The sequence below is a fragment of the Chlorocebus sabaeus genome, chromosome 3 (assembly GCF_047675955.1).
Source record: "Chlorocebus sabaeus isolate Y175 chromosome 3, mChlSab1.0.hap1, whole genome shotgun sequence".
Lineage (NCBI taxonomy): Eukaryota > Metazoa > Chordata > Mammalia > Primates > Cercopithecidae > Chlorocebus > Chlorocebus sabaeus.
Window position 1 is genome coordinate 85,311,084 of NC_132906.1, and position 14,702 is coordinate 85,325,785.

A 14,702-nucleotide genomic window follows, 5' to 3' on the forward strand; every position below is an offset into this window, starting at 1 on the left:
AATTCAATGTTTCTGAAACATCAGTACTTTTTTTGTTTTTTGTCTTAGAGCTACCTCCAAGCCCATATCAGTAGAAAGTAAATTCAAAAACAAAACTACAGCTTTATGATTTGTTTCGTTTGATGCCTGAGTGAGGCATAGAAAATCACACTGGAGGAAGTGTGATTTGCCTAGATCTGTCTGATTCTAAAATTCTGTTCTTAACCATTAGCTTACACTACCTCTTAATAACTAAGGCTAAAAAGAATTATTATACTAATTATAAATTCCTGAAATTATAAGGGTTATGTGGGAGAATTTGACTCCATTTATCTAAAATCATTTGATCCATGATAAAAAGAGAAATTTTCCCTGCAAACAGCATAGCAAAAAATATTTTTGAACTACTTTTTGAATCATGTTTTGTTAATAATAAAACAAATTTTTGAATACTCATTATGTGCTAGTATCTTTGCTGGCCTTTTTTTGGCTAAGATTATTATTATCTTAGCCAGTTTTTAACTGGCATATAAAAGTGTATGTGTATAATGTACAGCATGTTTTGCTGCATGAATACATTGTGGAATAGTTAAGCGAATAAACATTTGCATTAAATTGCACACTCATTTTTGTGTGTATGGTGAAAACACTTAAAATCTATTATCTTTGCAATTTTCAATTATAAAACACATTGTTGTTAACTACAGTCACCATATTGTACAATAGATCTGTTGAACATACTCTTCCTATCTAACTGAATTTTTTACCCTTTGATCAATATCTTCCCCTGACCCTCAGTCCACCAGCCCTGGTAACCACCAGTCTGTTCTCTGCTTCTGTGAGTTTAACTTTTTAGGTTGCACATATGAGTGAGACTATGCGGCATTTGTGTGTCTGCGCCTGGCCTATTTTACTTAGCATGACGCCCTCCAGGCTCATCCATCTGTGTAGTTCATTGGTCCTTCTCGTGTTTTTGCTCCCTTGATTGGGACCCCAACCTTATGAGAGAATTATTAGTATTATTCATTTTTATGGTAGAAAATTGAGGGATAAAAATGTGAAGGGTGGCCAGGCACGGTGGCTCACACCTGTAATCCCAGCACTTTGGGAGGCCAAGGCAGGAGGATCACAGGGTCAGGAGTTTGAGACCAGCTTGGCCAGTGTGGTGAAACCCCATCTCTCCTAAAAATACAAAAAGTAGCAGGGCATGGTGGCGTGCACCTGTAGTCCCAGCTACTCAGGAGGCTGAGGCAGGAGAATTGCTTGAACCCGGAAGGTGGAGGTTGCAGTGAGCTGAGATAGTGCCACTGCACTCCAGCCTGGGCAACAGAGACTCCTTCTCAAAAAAAAAAAAAAAAAAAAAAAAAGGTGAAGGGGCTGGCCTAGAGCCTGTAGAGACTGAGAAGATTTGTTAGATCAACCCCAGGCCTGCTGCTTTCTACACTTTGGGTTCCTATTTCTCTTGGACCATCTAGCACAACATTATAGGCATATCTTTCCCAATTTTTTTTTTTTTTTTAACTAAATGCTGTACTATCACTGAGTGCTTTAAATAATGACAAATGACACATTCCCGACTTAGAACACTAAGAGACTAGAGCGGTGGCCCAACTGGGGGCAATGCCTGGAAACGGTTTTGGATGTTGTAACTGGGAGGGGGGTGCTCCTGGCGTCCAGCAGGCAGAAGCAGGGCCGAGATGCTGCTCAGCATCTTAGAATGCACAGGACAGCTGCCCAAGACAAAACATCTTCTCATCCCACATGTCAGTAGTACTGAGGGGGAGAAACTCCACTGTTCACAATAACAATTTTTCAATTCCCTAGTACAGCATTCTCACACTGTAGTAGTAAACAGAACAGATGTCTAAACAATAGATTACAAAAATAATTTGGTTGCTAAAAGTGTTTGTTTGTTTGTTTATTGGTTGGGAAAATAATGTAAGTGGGATCTTGGCTCTACTAGCTTTCACAGTCAGTGGCTATTTGTACATGTAAATAATTTTCATCAATTAAATTATAAGGAAACTAATTAAGACATCATAAATTATAACTAAATGTTGATTACTAGGCATCCCATTTACCTACTCACCTTCTAATTATGTTTGTATATTTTTAAAAACATGTTTGATTAAGTAAGAATGTAAGTACAACTTGGGATGTATCCTTTTTTTTTTATAGATATAAAAACCAAAAATTTCTAAGGCCCAGGATATGTAATTTCTGATTTCTTAGATAGTCACTAATTCATGTTCCATCTCAAGAAGTTCAAAATGAGCAGGTGGCATTCCAAGGACTACCATGGTTTGGTCTTTTTTTATAATAATTTTAATTCCAATAAATTCAATTTTTCATGATACTAAATACCCATACATTTAATCTCTTTCTAATCTTTCCTTCCTCTTCCCCAGTAAATTGGAATTAGGCATTGCAGAGACACTTGACATTTTAAAGCTGGGCTTTGACTGCTGGGATAATGAAGAGGTCTATTACTGACTCCCCATAGTCGGTGAAATATCCCGTCATGTCTCAACCTATACCATGTTATAATTTCATAATGAATATCTTTACAAAAAGAGACACCTAGTTGTCTTTCAGAAGCACAGGAAGAAAATTAGAAAGCATCAAAGTGGCATGAACTATCTCTTCACAGAAGCAAAGCAAAAAACCCGAGAACCAAATAGAGATTTGGAGAGAAAGCTTAAAAATCAATATTTTTATTTTTTAAAGCAAACTACTTATAGTACAAATAGACAGTGTACATTGTGACATATGTTTGCAGCCTAGGAAAATATAAAACATATGCTTTATTGCAGAACATAATCCATTTAAAAAATAAGAGCCATCTTTTTCTAAGCGCCTAGGGTGTAAAAAACCACTTCTCATTTTCAGTGCTGACTTGTATATAATTTTGGTAGAGCATCACTGTTTGCATTTCTATGGATTTCTAGTTTTGATTAGAAAACAAGTTATTGAATTTCTACTTATGATTACAAAATGACTGAATTTGCCCCAAACACTGGAAAGTAAAAATGTGGATGGAATTCTTGTCACCACCTCAATATCAGTCAGTTAAGAAGTGGGTTGTCCTCACTAAATATTCACTCCAAAGATGAAAGAGCTAAAGCTATCCAACTGGGGTGAATAATTTCCCCAAGACCTCACTGGAGCAACAGCAACAGCAACACAACTGTAATATTGATTTCTAAGACATCTTCCTCTGCCATCTCTTCATTCATTCTTTGAACAATATTTATAAAGCATGAAATTTCTATGGCCCTGGTGTTACATTATATACTCAGGATTCAGTAATAAATGATGATTAAAAAGAATACCTGCTCTTAAGGAGCTTTTAAGATAGAGGGAGATGGAATATAAAAGTAAGCCCCTCTTGCAAGAAATTATTTAAGGAGTACACAGGATTCACAGTGCCCTGCTGGAGATACAGTCACAAGTTTTCTACTGTCACAGGTTTTCTGCAAGAACTGACTTCTACAAGAAACCGAGAAAGAACTGAAGCAGGGAAAGGAGTCCAAGCTCCAGGCCCAGGGAAAATGACAAGAGGGTAAAGAAATCATGGCTGATCTGGGCACCTGTGAGTAGCCAAATACTGGGGCTCAAGGTTAGTTTAGGAAGCGACAAATGAGGCTGGAGCGGTTTGCTGGGGACAAGTCATGAGCGGTTTGTTAACTACCCCATGTCATTTGGATTTTTATGCGGAGTCTTTGTAAAAGTGACATGAAGAGATTTTCATGTTGGAAAAATGACTAGCTGCATCATAGAATTAATGTGTAAGGGTGGCTCGAAGAAGAAATTTCTTTACAGCTATTGCAGTAAACAGGTGAGGAATGACTGAGGTCTGAACTGGATGTTGTTGGCACATAGAAAAGATGGACAGATACAAGAGATACGGGAGAAGAAAAATTTGAAAAACAAAAAAAGTGATTAGTTAAGTGTTACCATAGAAAAAGAGAAGGAAGAAAAGACCTAGGCTATGAATTGAGCAACTGGATAATGATACAATTTTTTAAAGGTAGGAAACAAAGTGGAGCACATTGTGGACCATTGTCTTTCTATTTAGTGATATGAATATGTACTTATGTTTTAGCCAGATAAACTTGAACTAAAAAATCCAGTCTATAGGAAAGCATGAATTGGAGAGATAGACTTGAGGTTTAAACTTCACTTTAAGTGCTTGATCTATAATGATGGGAAGGAGGGGAGGTGTAGCAGTCTGGCCACCTTCTTTTCTAGCTCTTTTTGCTTCAAAGTTTCTAGAAGAAAGGATGGGATTTCTGAAAGTACTTGAGTAGAATGAGGTGGGAAAGTAGGCGTGAATTCAACCCGAAGTTAATTTTACTGACAGTTCTCTATGTGCAATTGTGTTAATGATCAAAATCAGCCAAAATAACAGCAAGTTATACAAGTTTAGAGAAAGCCAAAATTGTTGCTTACCAGATAGTTTGTCACAAAAAACGATTCCCAAATTGCCAAGTGCTGTTTTCATTTGCTGCCTGCTGTCGTTCTAACTTACCCCCTATCTATTGGAAATTTCCAGAAGGCATCTTAACTGACTTCTATGGTGCTAATTGCAGAAAACTCACCGAATTTCCTTCTTCTTTTAAAGACATTATATCCTCTTCTTTCCTGAATTAAAAATAAAATCTCGGTCTGAGTCAACATTCTGACAGAAGTTTAAAGAAACCTGGGGCATTAAAATGCAGTTAAAAAAAAAAAAAAGAAAAAAAAAAAAAGGAAGAACTAACTGTAAAATGCCCTGTCTACATAAAGAATTGGAAATGCATATAGTATTGTGTTGCTGAGTTTGGGGTGGTATGTTTATGCACTTGAGTGATTTTTGCCCTAAATATTTATAGATTGATGTGAATTTAAACCAGCCTCTTAAAAGTTGGTCAGTTGGGGAAAACTACTGTCAGTAGCCGGTGGCTGGCACCCAATGATGGCAACGATTTCACTGAGGTTTAACCATGCGCTTGAGTACATAGGTCCTTATGCACAGAGCTGCTGGGATTCTATTTCTGCTCTCCCTTGAGCCTAGGATGACAATCATGATAAATTGCATCATACTGTGAGGTGGTTTGTGATGAAAACAGATTTCCTCCAGGAATCATAACACAGCCTCTACTCTCAGGCTCTGATAAAATACTTAGAATGTGCAATTATCTTTTCTCTCTTCTTTCTCTTTTGTCTTTGTTAAAAATAAAAACAAAAACCAATGCACTCCCACCCAAAGAATAAACCTACAAAAAAAAAGCAAACATTTAAGATAACTGAAATGTGTACTGGGAACAATACTCTTTATCTAGCTAGAGATTAGGATTTTTATTATTTTATCTATGGATATTTATGTGTCTATCTAGATATGTACATATGTATCTTATTCAGTTCTCAAGTGGAAAAGATATAGTGGAAAGTGAATACATAGGGATTTGAAAATTACAGATGGGATAAACTATGGAGTTAAGGAAGCTACAAGTGTTTAAGAAACTAGATAAAAGCTTTCTCTATGAAATTGGACAATTTTGAACTTATGCAATATTCTCTTTGTAGATATGCCACAGTGGTTAGCATTCTGATAAGATCTTATTTTTATCAGAAGGGCTAATTTACTTTATTATTTGAATATATTGGTATTTTGGTATAAACTGGATCATCACCCTGTTTTTAAATTAAGCCTGCTCTTGGTCAAAGTAAACAGAATTCGTCCTTTTAAAGGGAAAATGCAATGCCATATCACTTTTCACTGTTAAATTTCTTGCTTTCATCATTTAAATGGTGTGATGTTCTTATCTTCATTCTCCCCAGGGTCTACTGGAGACCTTGGCTTTTTACTTCCCTGACATAACTTCACACTACTGGAGCAATGCTCAGATTGCTCAGGAAACACTGGCAAATCTCAAGATGCAGTTCAGGCTACTCCATGATGAGTGTGAGTCCCCAGACTGTCTCTCAAACTAAAGATTCCCCAGCCAGGCAACTCTAAAGAGTCTTCAACAAGGCAACACGATTACTCTGTATGCTTAGAAGAAGAGGGATTATAAATGTCAGCTGTTGCTCTTTGAATCCTGCTAATTGATTCATTGACTCACTCATCTTTCCCACAGGCATGTGCTGTGAGTTTACTGTTCTGCATGACACTGGAGGTTATAAAGAAAGAAAAACACATGGGGCTTACTCTCTATGAAATAAAATTCTAATTCTTTCTACCATATATTCTTATGTGAGATCCCAGCCTGCTCTACCTGGTACCTGGTCTAGGGCATTTTTGTATCAGATTAAATTTAAAGGTGCTTCAATAATTAATAATGATCAAAAGTGATAAATATTGGGAAAATATAATTGATGAGGTGGAAAATAAAAGGCCACTAAGTAGAAAATTAGATCAAATAGACATGTATAAAATTAAGTCATGTGTTATGGGCTAAACTGTGTCCCCCGCAAAATTCACGTTGGGGTCAGTACCTCAGAATGTGTCCATATTTGGAGACAGGGTCTTCATAGAAAGAATTAAATTAAAATGAGATCACTAGGGTCAGCTCTAATCTGACAAGATGGGCATCCTGATAAGAAAAGGGAATTTGGATGCAGAGGGAAGATTATATGAAGACACGGGGAGAGGATGACCATCTACAAGACCAGGAGAGAGGCCTGTCCGTAAGAAACCAACCGTCAAGGAGAGAGGCATTTCCATAAGAAACCAACCCTGCCAGCACCCAGCTTTTGGAGTTCTAGTCTTCAGAACTGTGAAATACATTTCTTTTGTTTAAGCCACTCAGTCTATGGTACTTTGTTATAGCAGCCCTAGCAAACTAATACAGCATCAAACTTGGGAAGTCATTCAAATGTATTTACTGAGAAAATCATGTGTACGTATCATTATCATAAACGCTGCATAGAAGACATTAATTTATCTAGGCCCAAAGCTCCTTGAAATTCCCTTCTCTGACCAGTAAAATCACACTTTGGTTATCTGAGGAACACACACATATCCAGGAACCTAAAGTCAAGTGAGGTGGGACTTTTATTATTGGTAAATGGGAATTTAAAAAATTGGAAAAATCACAATAGTAACAGTAATAATGACAACAGAAGCTGCCTACATTGAATGCCTTCTCTGTGCCACATATAGCAGTAAGCATCACAACACCTCTCTTTAGTAGAGATTTTTGTTTCTCTCAAATAAAGGGACTCTATCTGTATCAATCACCTATCAATCAATCTATATATTGGGGACCTAAAGCTTCGATAAGTTGTCTTGTTTGCCCAAGCTCTCATAGCTAGAATTTTAAATATAAATTCATCTGAGTTCTAACCCAAAGCTCTCTTGGTGGAAGGGACATGGTATAGGCACATGTTGTTCTTGCAAGGAATGTCAGACACTTTCAAAGGATTCATCTGCCCCAAGAAAGGTCAGCTCTGTTTCCCAGGCTCCATCAATGACCCTGGGTAGGCACTGGGTTTTAATGTTTACTGAGAGCTCTGAAATCCATACTAGCCCATCAGGATGGAAACTATCCCGGGAAACCTTTGAGTATTTAGGCCTACATATATTACTCTGGTCTAAATACTCCTAAGTATTTCAGAATTTCAGATCATTAGAAAGTTACCCTTATTCCTCCCCAAACCTCACCCAGTTACTTGAAGAGGAGCTCACAATAGACCTCTCCTTGCCTAACAGTTCTAAAGCAGTAGGGAGGAATTGTTGCTAAGGTCTTTACAAGGTCACAGCCAAATATATGAAATAGAAAAGAGGACCACATATAAATTTCCATAAAAATATGCCTTGAATTTGCATTTAAATGCATTTTAATCTACATAAAAGCCTATTATTCTTGTAGAGAATAAATTTTATAATTGTCCTTATTTAAATTATAAATTTATTATATATAAATATATTTAAATTATAAATTTATTATCATTTATTTTTCATGCCTTGTCCACCCTGTATTTCACCTTCAGTTCTTCCCATGATGTCTACATACTCAGGGATGACTCCTTTCCTGACCCAATCAAGATGTCTTGGAGGTGCTGGCACTTTTACATAAAAAGCTTACACTAAGGCAGCCTCCATTTTTTCCTCTCATCAGAAAATCCACTACATATTTTTCTTTCCTCTTTCTGCCTAGTTTCTGCTCTCTCAAGTGATTGTAAAATCCACCACTTTCAAAGAAAACTTGCAACAGACAGAGTTACACAGGCAAGGAAGGCTTTATTCAAGACTATTGCAATTGGGAGACTAAACTCCACACCCTTAAAATGAAAGGTGGGTGAGGTTTTAAACACTGGGGTGAACTAGTGGAAAAGTACTGAATGACATGACAGGGGAGGTTGGTCAGCGGGGTCAGGCCACCTGTGTGTCCCAAGTGGTGCCAATGGAAATTCGGCTCCTGCCCTTTCACAGAGAGTGGGAGATAGGGGCTCCTTCTTGATGATGCCATTTCAAAGTGATGGCTCCCAGGTCCTTGAAAAAGACATTCGTAGGTTGTAAAACTTGCAAGAGATTTGGAGAAGATTTATATCTTAAAGAGGCAGAGAGAGTTTCCAATTGCAAGTGTTCTAGAGTAAAGTTTTTTCTATGAAAAAGGAGGTCAGGGGCCTAGAGTTAGGAATAAACCTGACTAAAGTTGAGTTAAACTGAGGGGAACATTAAGGCTCCCTTGGTCCCTGCAGAAAGAAATATAGTCGAGTAATAATTATATATACAGCTATCCAGCCCCTTCCCCCTATCTGGACCTACTGCCTTCTCTCTTTAGCACCTCTAATATGTAGAACTTTCTTGGTTTATTTGATCAATATGGAGGGAAAGAGAAGTCGCAGTGGGAGGTTACAGCAGGAAGGTGTGGAACTCCGGACAAGTAACTGCTTTTCCATACAATGTAAACAGAAGATGGCTTTATAAGAGTCCCCAGCTATTAGTCAGCTGCAATCAAGAGGATTTCCTCATTTTAGACATTTAAGAAGGTTATTGTTTCTCTCTTCATTTCAAGTCCTTGATAATCTTTAATGATGGTCATAAAGATGTCAGCAGCGTTGAACCATTGTTTTATAGAAGGCAATGGTTTTGATGTTCTCCCATAACACCCTTGTGAATAGGGCATGAGATTCATTCATATTGTACAGAAAGGCATGGTGAGATGCCAAGAAGTGTAGTGACTTGTAGTCACCCAGATAGTGACATTTTGGAGGAAGTGAGATATTTTATAGTTTACGACTTACCAACTCCGTGACCTTAGCCAAGTTACTTAATATGGCTGTGACAGATTTTCCTCATCTATATAACGAGGATAACAGTAAGTAAACCTTAGGGTGGTTGGGAGAATTTTGTGAGAAAACAATCCATGTGCAGCCCACCAAAAACTTCCTGAGCATGTGGGAACCCCTTGAAAACATTGACAACTATCTATGACTTACGGGATAAATTAGGTTCTTCCTGATTCTGAAACTCATGCTTTAGGATATCATCTATGTCACTGTAACCTCATCAGTCACCTAGAGTGTTTGAATTAAAATTGTCTATTAAACATGGAATTCCAGAAGCAGAAGGGGATGCATGATGTTTACAGATGCCACCTGGTTTTTTTTCCTGTCTCAATTTTCCGGATAGATTTTAATTTAATATCAAATATTTGCAGAATCTAGTCTTTCATAGCCGTTCTGCAGATAGTAATCTCTGCAGCTACCTGATACTGGGTGGACTGTTCTTTGCTCTATGATATTCTCAATAACAGGAAACAACAAATATCATTTCTTTTACACAATGCATTGCTCTCTTTTCTAATTCCTTTAAGTCATTCTTTGGAGTTTTATCTTCTATAATGGTGCACTCACAATTATAGTATTTACATTCGTTTGCTCATACTTTCCGAAAAGATGTTAAGACCATATGCAGTACAAATGAAGAGTCATCCATCACATGCCACGGACCACTGCTGACTCCTCAGCAGGGTTTCTTTGTACTTGACTTCTAGGACATCCTCTTGTTCACTTGCCTTCCATCTTTGTCATTCCTGTAGCTTCTCCTTCATAGAGAGGCTATTATTTCTTTATTATTTTATTTTCTACTTGCTTTCTTGCAGAGTCACACATAGATTTATTATTCTGTATACACGAGTGGTTTGTAAATGTAACTTACTTTCTGAATTCATAATCCTCATTCATGCCTATAGAGCACAAGATTGACAGGATGTTTCTCTATCCCCAATCCTCTGGACATCGTGGTGCCGATTTCTAACTGTGTAGGTATCTAATAATCAAAACTGTATTGTATTTCATGGATAGCTTTAACAATACATATCCATTTTATTCTCTTCCAAAAAAGTGTGCTTCCTTTAGATGGTGGTCTCTTAGGGGAATGAAGTGACGAAGGTATTTGCTAATCTTGAATACAGCCAGTTCAAAGTCCCTAAAAGAAAATAGATTTCCACATATATTGTTGGAATAATTCTGAAATGTTTTGTTTATTCTTGAATATGTGACACTGTTAATGCGTTTGAGTGGAATGAAATGAAAATTTAAATGGGGTTATCAGAGGCTAAATGCTGTCACTCAGTGTCAGTGGTGATATTTTGGGCATTGTTCCAGCAGGTCATAATCTGAGAGATAATGACTCTAGTTCTGTTTTTCCCAGCTGTTCTTACTGGTGGGAACAGCTGCCATTGTTACACTTGTAAACTCTATGCTTGGCAGAACTCTTGATGGAGTCTGAAAATGCATTTTGTTTGTGACTTTTTTCTCCTGCATGGTAAAGTTACATTCTGATTTAAAACAGGAGCAACACAGCATTGTCTGGTTGACAATAATGGTGCCTAGGAGAAATGGGAGGAATTCAATTGCACTGAGCATGCATTACCTTGCATTTTCCCTTTATCCTGGTTGAATGAATCATTTGTGATATGCTTACTTGAATAATCTTGTCTTACATTAAAAAAACCCCTCAAGGACAAATGTAGATGACTGAGTCCACAGCCTGTCATGCTGCGAGATGTAAGATTAACTAAGAAATTTCTGCTACTTTTTGTGGATGATGATTCCTCATCAGGAATTCACCTTCTCTTACCTGGGTCCCTTTGTGCCCAATGTCAAACTTGGAAGACAGCTGGACTTGATTAGAGGTGCATACAAAAAAAGCTTCTCCCTCTGTGACGCCTGTCTGCAGTGTACGGATTGAACCAGCAACTTTGGCCTCATTAGCATTGTGCCCTACCAGATGGCTCTTGGAAGAATTAATATTCGACATGAAATAATTTCTCTGAATGATCAAAAATAAAAGTAAATGGATTTGAATCAAAGTGTCTTTTTTACATGAATCATACCATATCCAAAGGAACTTCAGATTTCCTGTATCATAAATCATAAAATGGTACTAGACATTTCACCAGATGTCAGATGTACAGCTTCAGGAATATCATATCATAGACTAGTTATCTTACTGTGAATTTTAAAATTATGATTATTTTAAAGAGATATATTTTGACAGAGACTGTTATGAGTTTTCAGCCTTTTGTTTAGTTGTATATGAAAAATACTTCAATCCTATGTTTATTGAGGCTACTTTTTTCAGGGCAGAATCTTGAAGAGAAATTTCAATGAAAGGAAAAATGTCCTAAACCCAATACATGTGGACATTGGCTAGGATTTCCTATGAATTCCCTTCTCTTTTTGCTTTCTCTCCTAGAATTTCAGCCTCAGAATAACACTCAAAATCCAGTTTTGGAGTCCTTTATAAATGCCAGTCATTTATCCACTAACTGATGGAATTTTCAATTTGCATAAATCCTTCATTTCATCAAATCATAGAATATCTCCTATCATCTATATTTTTTCTTAAAGTGACTTTCCCTTTTGACTTTTCTGTTTTTACTGGTGCAGTTTCCTTTGCTCAATCATTCAAGTTTTAAATCTAGGTCATGATTGCTTGTCAGTTTCTTTCACTAGATTGTATGCTCCTTAAATACTGGAATTGCCATCTTTTATTCTTCGTTGCCTGGTTCAGCTCTTGCTACACTGTGGTTGTTGAATAAACATTTTTGAAATAAATGAGTATATATATTTTAACCTTTGCTTGCTCTGGTACTCTTCTTATGATTATAGAAACTGAATAGATGATCAAAAAATTGAATGCAGAATCAAGTTATAAAAATGTGTAGAATAAAAGGTCTTGCCTTCATTTTCATCCCACATCTGCACACCTCTTACTTCTCCCCCTGTGGGTAACCATGGTCGTTAGTTTCTTAGGTTTTCTTCCAGGGTTTCATTTTGCAGGTTTTGCAGGTACACATATACACACATGTGCATTCTTATTTCCTTTTTTAAATATCCAGAAGGTATGTGTATCATATCACACACGTTACTGTATATCTCGTTCTTTGTTTGAAGTATTTTGGAAGGAAATATTTCCATGTTTGGATACAGTTGTTTCATTCCTTCCCTTTAAGCAATATCACATTGCATTGTGAGAAATTGTCATCATTTATTAACCATCTGAGTTGTTTCCTATTGGTGGCCATAAAGGATGCTTCAGTAAAGAGCCTTACATCATTTCATATTTGTGCAGTTAAAGTCCCAGGATGTAATTTCTGGGTTCATTTTCATAATGATGACGTTGCCAGTTTGCCCTCGGAAACCATGGTACTAATTTAGCCCTGCGATACATGAAAGCACCTGTTTCCCTATAACCTCATAACAGGGTGTCTGAATCTGCTGTTATAACAAAATACCTGAGATCAGGTACTTTATGCAGAACAGAAATTTATTTCTCACAGTTCTGGAGGCTGCAAAGGCTGAGATCAAGGTGCCAGCAGGTTTGATGTGTGGAGAGGCCATGCTCCGTAGATAGCACCTTCTCTTGTGACATCCTCATGAGGCAGAAGAGTGGAAGCACCAAAAGGGGTAAACTTTCTCCATCAAGTCCTTTGATGAGTGCAGCTAATCCCACTTGTGAGGCCAGTACCCTCGTGACTCAGTAACCGCCCAAAGACCAAACCTCCTAATACAGTGACATTGGGGGTCAAGTTTCATGAATTTTGGAGCAATCAACATCATTCAAACCATAGCCCAGAGTCAGTTATCAAAACATAGATTTTTAAAAAATATCTGGAAAAAAGTGTATTTGAATTCAATTTTAGCATTTCACTCATTATATGTAAATCTGAACATTGTTTCATGCGTTTGGCATCATTTCCATTTTCTTTTTTGTGAACTGTCTGTTCATTTCCTTCCTATTGGAATTTGGGTTGGTTTCTCATTAATTTAATTAACCAGGCTTGACCCTAGTGGGAAATTTGAGTACCCTTCAGTCCCTTTTCCTGTTCCCTGACAGTTAGCTGCACTTAGCTTGATTTTGTTTTGCATAAACTTTCTACCTGAAGGAAATTTTGATTCTCATGTGGTTAAATTTATCAGATTTATGGCTTTTGAGTTTTGAGTCTTAATAAAAAGACTTTTCTTATTTCAATATTTTGAAGAATTTAGCCATGTTTTCTTCTAGTAGTTTCACAGCTTAATTAATTCACTTATAGATTTTTGATCACTGGAAATTTATCATGGTGTAGAATGTGGCATATGAATCTAACTTTATGCTTTTTCCAAATGTCTACTTCGTTATTCTTACGAATTTTAGTAGTCCCCTTTTGCCTACTGATTTTACAAGGGAGAAACAACATTTACCTCACACTAAATTCCCTTTTTTTAAAAGGAAATTTTTTCAAATTGGGATTTTGCTAGGTTTTCTAGATTCTGAATTACGTTTGATGGCTTATTTATGCATCAATACCGTATTATTTTTTATTAATGCCTTATAATATTTTGATATCTATTAAAACCAGTAATTCTTCATTGCTCTTCTGTTTCAAATATTTCTTCACTACATTGTTTATTTATCTGTATTAATGTTTTACATTATTACAGATATGTAATTAATTAATTACAACAATTAATGTTATAATTCCAAATAATTGTGGCATTTTATTGGGTACATTTCAAAGGAGCAAATAAACTTAACAGAGAAATAATTCTTGTACGATGTTGAGCCTTTCTCTCCATGAACACATGCAGTGTCTTTTGTTCAGTTCTTAAGTTTTGTTTTTCAATTGTGTTTTAAAATTGTTTTCATATAGATTTACACAGATCTTATTAAATTTATTCCTAAGGGCTTTATAATATACTTTTATCATATAGGACCTTTCCTTCTATTATACTTTCTGACTGGCTATTGTTTGCACGTATAAAAACAACTGATTTTTTAACGTTAGTATTACTTTTGTTTTCTGCAATTTTTATGAACTTACTGTTAGCAGTATGTTTTATTACCCTTTGTGATTTTCAGACATAATCAGATCAGGTAAAATTAACAGTCTTTTTACTTTGAATTTTTATTACTGTAATTCTTTTCATTTGATTTTGTTTTATTTTTGCTTAGTTCCTCATTTACAGCATTACATGATGGCTTTTATAGTAGTTATGCTTGTTTTGTTCCTGACTTCAGTGAGATTATTGCTGGTTTTTTTTTTTTTTTTTTTTTTTTAAGCTGTTGTTGTTGTTTCAAGCATTTTGCTGACTTTTGGGCTTAGACATCCCTCTCTCTCACTGTAAATGTATGTATATCAGTGTGTATATTTATAAATTGATGCGCTTTTAGCATCTACATAGTTCAACTTAATATTTGCATCAATTTGAGTCCTCTCAGAAATAAATGTTCAAAAAGGATT

General features: G+C 36.3%; 1 long non-coding RNA gene across 1 annotated transcript; it reads left to right on the top strand.

The window, feature by feature from the left end:
- The first annotated feature begins 3,696 nt into the window (after nt 1-3,696).
- On the top strand, nt 3,697-6,171 carry LOC140711474 (uncharacterized). Its single transcript, XR_012092685.1, has 2 exons — nt 3,697-3,817; nt 5,803-6,171. It is a non-coding gene; the product is annotated as an uncharacterized lncRNA (long non-coding RNA).
- Nucleotides 6,172-14,702: the final 8,531 nt, after the last annotated feature.